This window comes from Galeopterus variegatus, unplaced genomic scaffold (genome assembly GCF_000696425.1).
Source record: "Galeopterus variegatus unplaced genomic scaffold, G_variegatus-3.0.2 Scaffold3131, whole genome shotgun sequence".
In the NCBI taxonomy this organism is placed as follows: domain Eukaryota; kingdom Metazoa; phylum Chordata; class Mammalia; order Dermoptera; family Cynocephalidae; genus Galeopterus; species Galeopterus variegatus.
Genome location: NW_007729242.1, coordinates 18,906 through 28,597, shown reverse-complemented (window position 1 = coordinate 28,597; position 9,692 = coordinate 18,906).

Below are 9,692 nucleotides of genomic sequence, written 5' to 3'. Positions count from 1 at the left end.
GTAAAATGGTTGGATCACAGAAGTATGTGGGAAATAGAGGGCAAGGGATTTCATTTTGGCGGAGAAGGGAGTTCAGTATGCCTCATTATTAAGCACAAGAAAAGTAATTTTGTGAGATGCAGACGCTCCCTAGTTCACTTCGTGTGCTCTCATAGAAATTAAACTCAGCTGTATATAGGAAGTAACTGGCTATTACTCATTTGATTCAAGAATGTAACCCAATAAGTGGATTCCTAAATTTGGGAGATCTTTGAATCTGGAAGAAGGGCAAAGACAACTTTGACTTTTTATGATGTATCTGAAAAGCCAAAAATGGGCTCCGGAGTTGAGCCTAAGGAAAGTGCAGTACTTTTCTTTTTCTCCCAAATCATATAACAACCAGAAAAACACATGATCAACGTAAGGGAAACTAGTGTGAGCAGCAGGGTATAGTAAAGTAGTTCTCAAACTTCAGTGTGTAGCAGAATCATCTGGAAAGCATGTTAAACCCAGGTTGCTGGGCTAGACCCCCAGAGTTTTTGGTTAATTAAGTCTGGCGTGGGACCTGAGAATCTGCTTTTCTAACAAGTTCCCAGGTGATACTGATGTCTTAAGAACACTTGGTATAGGAAAAAGAGTCTCGATTTGGGAATCAGAACACCTGTGTCCCTCTCCAAGTCCTGAACTCTAATTGATGATTGCCCTTGAACAAATCACTTAACCTTCTGATTTGTGATTTCTCCTTTGTGAATTTTGCGTGATGATAGTAACACCAACTTACTGAGGTTGTCCAGAATGGTAGGAGACAACGAGGTGATGCAAGAAAATGTTTATAAATTTTGGTTAATAATGTGTTTCTTCCCCTTTACTTTTACAGTTAAAAACAAAACAAAACTCCTCCATCCACAAATTTATCTCCAGATGGCTCTGCCTTGCTTTTCTTGGGGATGATGTAAGCCAAAATAGTTGAGTAGTCTCAATGATAAATTTGAAATTCTGCTAGACAATGTTGGTGGCCACCTCTTCCCCTTTTTTGTTGCTAACAGAACATTTTGTTCAAGAATGTGGCAGCTTTGTGGTCAAGGAAAATTATTTCCTCCCCTAACCCAGCATGTGAATCATGACTGGTATAAGCCTATCTTGGTAACCTTGGCTTTTTCTCATATGAATAATGTTAAAAGAATCAAATTCATACCTACAATAAATATTCGTGCCAAACACTGTTCTTGGTGCAGGGATATAAAGATGAACAAGAGTGACTAATAGTCTAGAAAGGAGTCCTACATTGAACAAATAATAACACTAATAATTTCTCCTGCAAAGAAAAAGTACTGTGTGCAGTAAGACTATGCAATTGGAATCCTAACTTGCTCTGGGGGAGGTTAGCAGAAATGCACATTAGGGAAGGTTTCTGTAAGTAGCACTTAAGATAAGAATTAAGGATGGATAAGAGCAAAAATATTTTAAGCTTGTACAAAGACTGTGAAATGGAAATAAGCCTTGTATATTATATGAATTGGAGAGATAAATGGGTCAGATCATAGAAGGTGTTACAGGTTATGTTGGGAGTTTCAGACCTTAGCCAAAGAGAAAAGTGGGAAGTCATTGAAAGATTTTAGCTGGCAATCATTAGAACAGTTTTACATTGAAAACATTTACTCTGGCTGCCTATGAGGAATGAATTAAAAAGAGACCAGGGCACATGTGAAGCCCATCAACAGATAGTGCAACAAGAGATGGCTACAGCTCAGACTAGAGTGGCCATTTCCAATATGGTAGACACTAGCCACATGTGGTAATTGAGCCCTTAATATGTGGTTTGTCCAAAGTAAGATGTATTTCAAGTAAAAAATACATACCAGATTCCAAAGACTTAGTAAGAAATAAAAAAGAGTGTAAAATATCTCATTACTATTTTTTATATTGATTACATGTTAAAATGACAATATTTTGGATATATTGGGTTAAATAAGATATATTACAAAATTTAATTTCACCTGTTTCTTTTTACTTTTTTCAAATGGCTACTAGAAAAATTTAAATTATATGTGTGATTTGCATGTGTGTGTTGCATTGTATTTTACTGAACGATGCTAATCTAGAGTTTGATGATAGAGATCAAGGGAAGTAGAAACATTTGAAACATATTTAGGAGACTAAGAGTACATCGACTAATTTGATGATTTATTGGGAAAGAAAGGATTATCAAGGATCATATTTCTGTTTCTAGTATGAATAATTGGATAGATACATCATTTCTGGAGATACTGAAAGAGAAGAGCTGAGTTGAGAAGAATATGAATAATGATGTTTTTTGTTTGGTCATATCCAGTTTGACATTCCTCAGAAAAGATATCTAAGCAGGACATACGAATTCAGGAGTTGGTCGAAGATGGTAGGTACTAAAGATTCATAAAGCCATGGGAGTGGTGGAGCTTCAGGGGAAACTGACAATTTAGACAGAGGGACAAGAGGCAACCTAGGAGACTGGGTTATCAGAAGAAAGCGGGGGAGATGTCACTGTTTCAAAGGCTACCGAGACAAAGACAGTAGAATGTTGATAGTTATTGAAATTAAAATTTGGTGATGGACACATAGTAGTTCACTATTACTGTTCTCTATTTGTATATTACAATTTTTATAATGTGAAGTTGCTGTTTAGGTTTTTAGTGACTTAGAAAGATAAGGGCTGAAATGCATTATTTGGAAAGGGTTCAGTCAAACCACCCATAAATTTTTATCGGTATCAAATTGTACATATGTACAATTTGTACATTGTATATTAATTGTCAATTAATTAAATACAACAGATGCAGATCTTAAGGCTCAAGGAGGCTTATCCTATGAGGAAATTCGTTATGCATATTTTCTTTCCTATGGCAAAATTGTACTTTCATGTTATTTTAGAAAAGGGAATGTAAGAAATGCCAGCACTCATTGTACATAGGTGGAAAAGAGTGTAAGAGTAAGTTCAGATAATATTCCTTAAATTTTCATGTCTTTTCACTGACCCAAGGAAGGGAAAAGATGTGTACGCATAAAACTGAGATTTCAATAACATGGATAATAACATGAAGTAGCTTAAATCGAGCATAATATATTCCAACCTCATTTCTATTATTAAGGTTTTAGCCAATGAAGAGTGAGCACTGGCTAAGTGTTTGTGTGTGGTTTACTGTGATTATTTGGCTAATGAATTCAAATTCCTGGGATTTTGAGTATAATGATTTTATTTTATTTATTTATTTTTATATTGTCCAAATTCATAAAAACTTATTGGATGGGTATTACTACAACCAGGGAGTGTTTTAAATAGCTCAAAATTTTATATATGCAATACAAATACTTTCTTTTTTTTTTTTTTTTTAAGTACCAGGAATCATTACTACAACCAGGGAGTGTTTTAAATAGCTCAAAATTTTATATATGCAATACAAATACTTGCTTTTTTTTTTTTTTTAAGTACCAGGAATCGATAGATCATGTCCCAATATGTTTTTTCCTTTCTAGGCACAAGTAAACTAGAATTTGAAGAAAAGTGAAAATAAGAAAAATCAACAGCTCAAGTTAAATTTCATTAAAATTTTCAACACAATGTGAACTCTTAGACATCTTACTCTTAAAGTTCTTTCAAAAATATACTAGAAATACATCTATTTGTGAAAAAATAAATTACTTGTATTTGGGAAGAGAATAGAAAATTCACAAACAGGATAGATAAGTAGTACAGACAAAATAAAATTAGTAGTCTGTCTGGATTATTCAATAAGTGCTTTTGAAACAGCTGATGAACTATTTGTAATAATTGTTGGGAAAATAAGATAATTTAATCAGCCCCCACACCTTAGGTCCGGTTGGGGGTGGTGCAGTGTGTTCTTTGTAAATAAGTTGTGTGTGGGTGGAGTTTGTGTGCATATGCGGCTGGTGTTGACTGCCTTGGGCATCTGCTGTGCATGGCCGTGCTCTTGAGCCTACAGCTCCAAGGACCTTTTGGTCAATTACCTAGCTCATAGACCTGCATGGGAGGGGTCTGATGACCCAGCCTTGCATGTGAGGGGTCTGGGGACCCAGCCTGGTATGTGGAGGGTCTGTGACCCAGTCTGTGAATGGGCTTGAGGGGTCTGTGAGTTCCAGACCCAGCCCTAGCTTGACAATTGGCCCAGTCAGCAGGATTACAGGCAGGTAAAAGAGCTCTACAATTGTCATAGTTGGCAGGATTACAGGCAGGTAAAAGAGCACGGCAATTGGCGTAGTCTGTGACAGGATTCTGAACAGGTACAGGAGCCAAAAGCCCTTGGAAGAAGGAAGAAATGTGGCTACTTGTGAATATGCTCTGCCCTATGGCCACCTTCCTGTTGACCCAGCTCTGGCTGCTGCTCTCTGTATTGCAAGGCAGCGTAGACCAGGCACTATGGCAAAAAACCCCTTGGGAAGGGGAGGAAATGTGGCTGTCCTTGAGCATGTGGTGCCCGGTGGCCACTTTTCTGCTGACTGGAGCCTGGCTGCTGCTCACTATGATGCAAACTGATCAAGATTTGAGGCAGAAATCAGAGTTGTTGGTGGATGAAGTGCAGCTACTGGAAGATTCGAAGCAGAAAGCAGAGTTGTTGGAAGCATGGATAAATGTCCTGGAGGATGACGTGCAGAGATTGGCCACTCCTGCCTCTCACACCAAGGAAGACAACCAACCCAGTTATGAGTTGGGGGAAACCATGCATCTCCAGGCATGACCTGTTGTGCACGAGAAATGAGCAGGCTATGGGAGCAGATGGCCAACCGGTGGGCGATGCACAGCTGACCCAGTTCACCACCTATGTCCCATATACCCAGGTTGAACTGGTTGACTTGGGGAGACAGTTCAGGCAGAAACATGGGGAGACCCTGTCTGCTTGGCTGTTGTGGTTATGGGACCTAGGGGTGGATAGTGTGATGTGCTCTGGTGAGGAGATGGAGAAATTGGCCTCCATTACCATGCACCCATCCCTGAGGCAGTGGCTTCAGAATAACCACAGATATGCACAAGGGCCAGGTAATCACTCCTTGATGGACTGGGTGAATGCAGCTGCATGAACCATGTGGGCAAATGCTGGAGAACTGTCCGAGATTGTTATTAAATAGCAAACATATGCTGAGTTGATCCAAATCATTCAGGAGCTGGGGATGCGGCAGTCCATATTTAATATGAACAATTGTGGCCCAGATGATGAAAACTTTACAGGCAGCATGAGAGACACAGTGCTGCAAAATGCCCTGTCTACATCCTTTGGGTCACTGATGGCCATACTGGCTCCATACATTGGTCATTCTATACATAAGGTAACAACCATGATAGCCTGCTTGGGTGAAGTAGAGGATAGCAGACAAGCAAATGGGGTCCGAAAGGTGGCTAAGACCAAACCCCCAGAAATGCTTGGGATTTTATCCCAAAGTTACCAAGCAAGACTAGCCATAAGCAGATGTGGCTTGACTTGCTTGCAGCAGGGGTGATAAAAAGAAAATTGACCAGCAGCCAAATGCAGTCCTGTTTGCCTTGTGGCAGCAGTTGCACCCTGAACAGCATTTCACCAAACATCTGGAAACAGGTAGCAAGGTATGTTCTGTGGATTTAAAGGACTTTCTAGTTGCTCCTGAGGAGGCAGATGAACTGTTCCATTTTGATTAGGGAACAGGCCAAGGTACTCATCTTTTGGGGGCAGGCAAGGACCGAAAGCCTCATACTAAATTGGCAATATATTGGTCAAAGACAAATGTGCAGCATGTTTTGGCATTGGTGGATACAAGTGCAGAATGCAGTCTGATATATGGCAATCCAGTAAGTTTCCAGGGGCCACAGTTTGTACAGACGGCTATGGAGGAAATACAATTGAGGTCAAAGGTGTGTCATTGCCATTGGGCATAGGAAGATTACCCCCTCGTGCATGCACTGTATATATATCCCCTGTAGCTGAATACATCTTGGGTATGGATATACTTTATGGTTTGTACCTGCAAACAACAGTTGGAGAGTTTCAGCTGCAGATACAAACAGTAAATCCTGTGTTATTAGGATATGCTAAACATGACCCACAGGTGTTACCCAAGCCAAGATGTGTAGTTAATGTAAAACAGTATCACCTACCAGGAGGACATACAGAGATAAGTGCCACTATATTGGAATTAGAGAAAGTTGGCATTACTCGTCCAGCTCATAGCCCATTTAATGCCCCAGTATGGCCAGTGAGAAAGCCTGATGGTACCTGGAGAATGACTGTAGATTATTGAGAACTGAACAAAGTAGTGCCTCCTTTGCATGCAGCTGTGCCCTCAGTTCACGACTTGATGGATCAGCTGATGACTCAGCTGGGAACTTATCATTATGTATTGTACCTTGCAAATGCTTTCTTCTTTATTCCAATCTCAGCTGATAGCCAAGATCAGTTTGCCTTCACCTGGGAAGGAAGACAATGGACCTTTCAAGTATTGCCCCAAGGTTATCTGCATAGCCCAACCATCCATCATGGTTTGGTGGCTGGGGACCTAGTCAAGTGGACTAGGCCCAGCACAGTTACAATGTTTCACTACATTGATGATGTGTCACTAACCTCTGATTCTCTTGCAGATTTAACCCAGGCAGCTCCAATGCTGTTAAGTCATTTGGAACAACGTGGATGGGCTGTGAACACAGCCAAAGTGCAAGGACCTGGACTGTCAGTCAAATTTCTGGTAGTGGTCTGGTCAGGTAAGATGAGGGTCATCCCAGAAGCTATTCAGATAATCTATTGGTACCAATAATTCTTCTGTCTTTTCACCCATAGTGTTCTGGTGGCAGGCACTGCACCAGAGTCACATGATCAATGTGTTGGCCTACTGAATATATGTTGAACTTCCCATCAGTATGACTGCAGGATTCCCGTGGAGGATCATAGCAATGGTGACTACTAACCAGACACATGCAGCTAATAGTTAAAAGGACTGAACTACAAGCCTTTAAGGCATATTGAATGGACAATAGGTTATGTAAATATAAGGGTCATTTATCCTTGCTAAGGGAACATCACAGAAGACTCTGAACATGTAGATTGTATGGCAAGGGACCATGAAGGGGTGAACTGTTGGGAAAACAGAATAATTTAATCAGGCCCCCTCACCTTAGGTCCAGTTGGGAGTGTTGCGGTGCATTCTTTGTAAATAAGTTGTGTATGGATGGAGTTAGTGCGCGTGCATGGTGCTGCAACCTGGCTGGTGTTGACTACCTCAGGTGTCTGCTGTGTGTAGCCATGCTCTCGAACCTACAGCTCCAAGGACCTTTTGTATGGTTACCTAGCTCATAGGCCTGCGTGTGAGGGGTCTGGTGATCCAGACTGGTGTGTGGAGGGTTTGTGACCGAGTCTGTGAGTGGGCTTGAGGGGTCGGTGAGCTCCAGACCCAACCCTAGCTTTACAATTGGCCCACTTGGCAGAATTACAGGCAGGTAAAAGAGCTCTACAATAATCTATAATAAAAATGAAACTAGATTCCTAACACCATATGTCCACATATACTAAAATAAACTCCACATGAGTTGAATATCCAAATGCAAAATGCAACAGAAATGCTAAACAATACATAAGTGATCATACATATACAAAGAAAACTTGAGGGAAAATATTGATAGATTTAACTTTATAAATTTCAGGGCATTTTTTAAAAACCTGTAAACTTAATTAAAAGGCAAACTACTACCTGGGGGAAATATTCATAACATATGAGAAAAGGCTAATATATTTAATATAAAAATCTTAAAGAACCATAAGGAAAAAGATAAACATCTAGTTAAAATATCAGGAAAAGACATAAAAGAGAAATTTCCAAAAATAAAGAGTAAAATTCATTTTATGTAGTTACAAAAAATTGTTTAAAATAATAAATGCTACTCTGAGTGCATGAGCTCTTTCAGATTCTGTTGGTAGAATTTAATATAATCTTTTTGGATTTTATTATTTGAAATTTGGCAATTTCAAAATATGCTTTAAACCTAAAAAACTGTGTATAGTTTTTTTTAGGAATTTATTTTTTAATTGAAACATATTGGTTGTACATATTTATGGAGTAGAGAGTTATATTTCAATACACGTGTACAATGTGTAATAACCAAATCAGGGTAGTTAGCAAATTCATCATCATAACAATTTATCATTTGTTTGTGATAGAATATTCGAGCTCCTTTTCTAGCCATTGGAGAACATGCAATAAATTGTTAATTACAGATGTCTAGCACTATTACACACCACTAGAACTCATTTTTCCTATCTAGCTGTAATTTTGTGTCCATTAACAAACCTCTCCCTATCTTCCCTCTTCCTTTCCCTTCCCAGCCTCTGGTAACCACAATTCTACTCTCTATTTCTGCATTTTTCCCTTTTTTTTTTTTTTTTTTTTTTTTTTTAGCTCTTACATATGAGTGAGAACATGCAGTATTTATCTTACTGTGTCTGACTTATTTCACTTGACATAATGTCTTCCAGGCTCATCCCATGTTGCCACAAATGATGGGATTTTATTCTTTTTTTAGCTGAGCAGTATTCCATTGTGTATATATGCCACATTTTCTTTATCTGTCTGACTTATTTCACTTGACATAATGTCTTCCAGGCTCATCCCATGTTGCCACAAATGATGTGATTTTATTCTTTTTTTAGCTGAGCAGTATTCCATTGTGTATATATGCCACATTTTCTTTATCCATTCATCTGTCAATGGACACTTAGGTTGATTTCATATCTCAGCTATTGTGAATACTGCTTCAATAAACATGGGGGTACAGATACCTCTTTTGTACATTAATTTCCTTTTCTATGGATAAATACCCTTCAGTGGGATTCCTGGGTCATATTATATGGAAATTCTATTTTTAGTTTATTGAGGAACCTCTATGTAGTTTTCCATAATGGCTGTACTATTTTATGATCCCATCAACAATGTATAAGAGTTCCCATTCTTTGCATCCTTGCCAGCATTTTTTTTTCTTTTTTGTCTTTTTTATTATTATTACAAATGTTTATCTTTTTTGTGTGTTTTTCATCTTTTGTTTATTATTACAAATGTCAGTCATTTAATTAAAAATAAAAAAATTTAAATGATGAAAAGAGATTTTTTTATTCCTATATTTATGATTACACATTGTAATCATTCTTTTTGGCCCTTTACCAATTTTATGTCTTTTTGATAAAAGCCATTCTAACTGGGTGAGATGATTGTGTACAGTTTTGACCTAGACATTTTATTTATAGACTTTACTTCAAGGAAATAATCATTGTTACAAGAAAAAAAATACATGTATAAGAACATTTATTAAAACATTTAAAGTTATAAAAATTAAAACAGCCTACATTTTCAGGAAGGGAGAGTTGATTAAATAAAATATTTTGCAGACATGCAATAAAGTATCATTTAAGAAAGATTTGAAGATAAGTACTTAAGATAGTGAAAATATGTTTACAGTTTTTAAAAATAATAACAAAAAGTATGGTCTCATTTCCTCCCACGTATGACTATAGAATATACACCAAAATGTACAACTTTGGGTGTTAGAATAATGAAAAATTATTTTATGCTTTTGGTTTATCAGAATATTTTTTTCTTATTTCTACCTTTAATAATCTACTTTTTTAAAGTATGAAATATTTCAGACATACAGAGATATATAAAGTTTAATATAACAAAGATCCCAGAACTGAAAACTCAGCAGTGCCAAA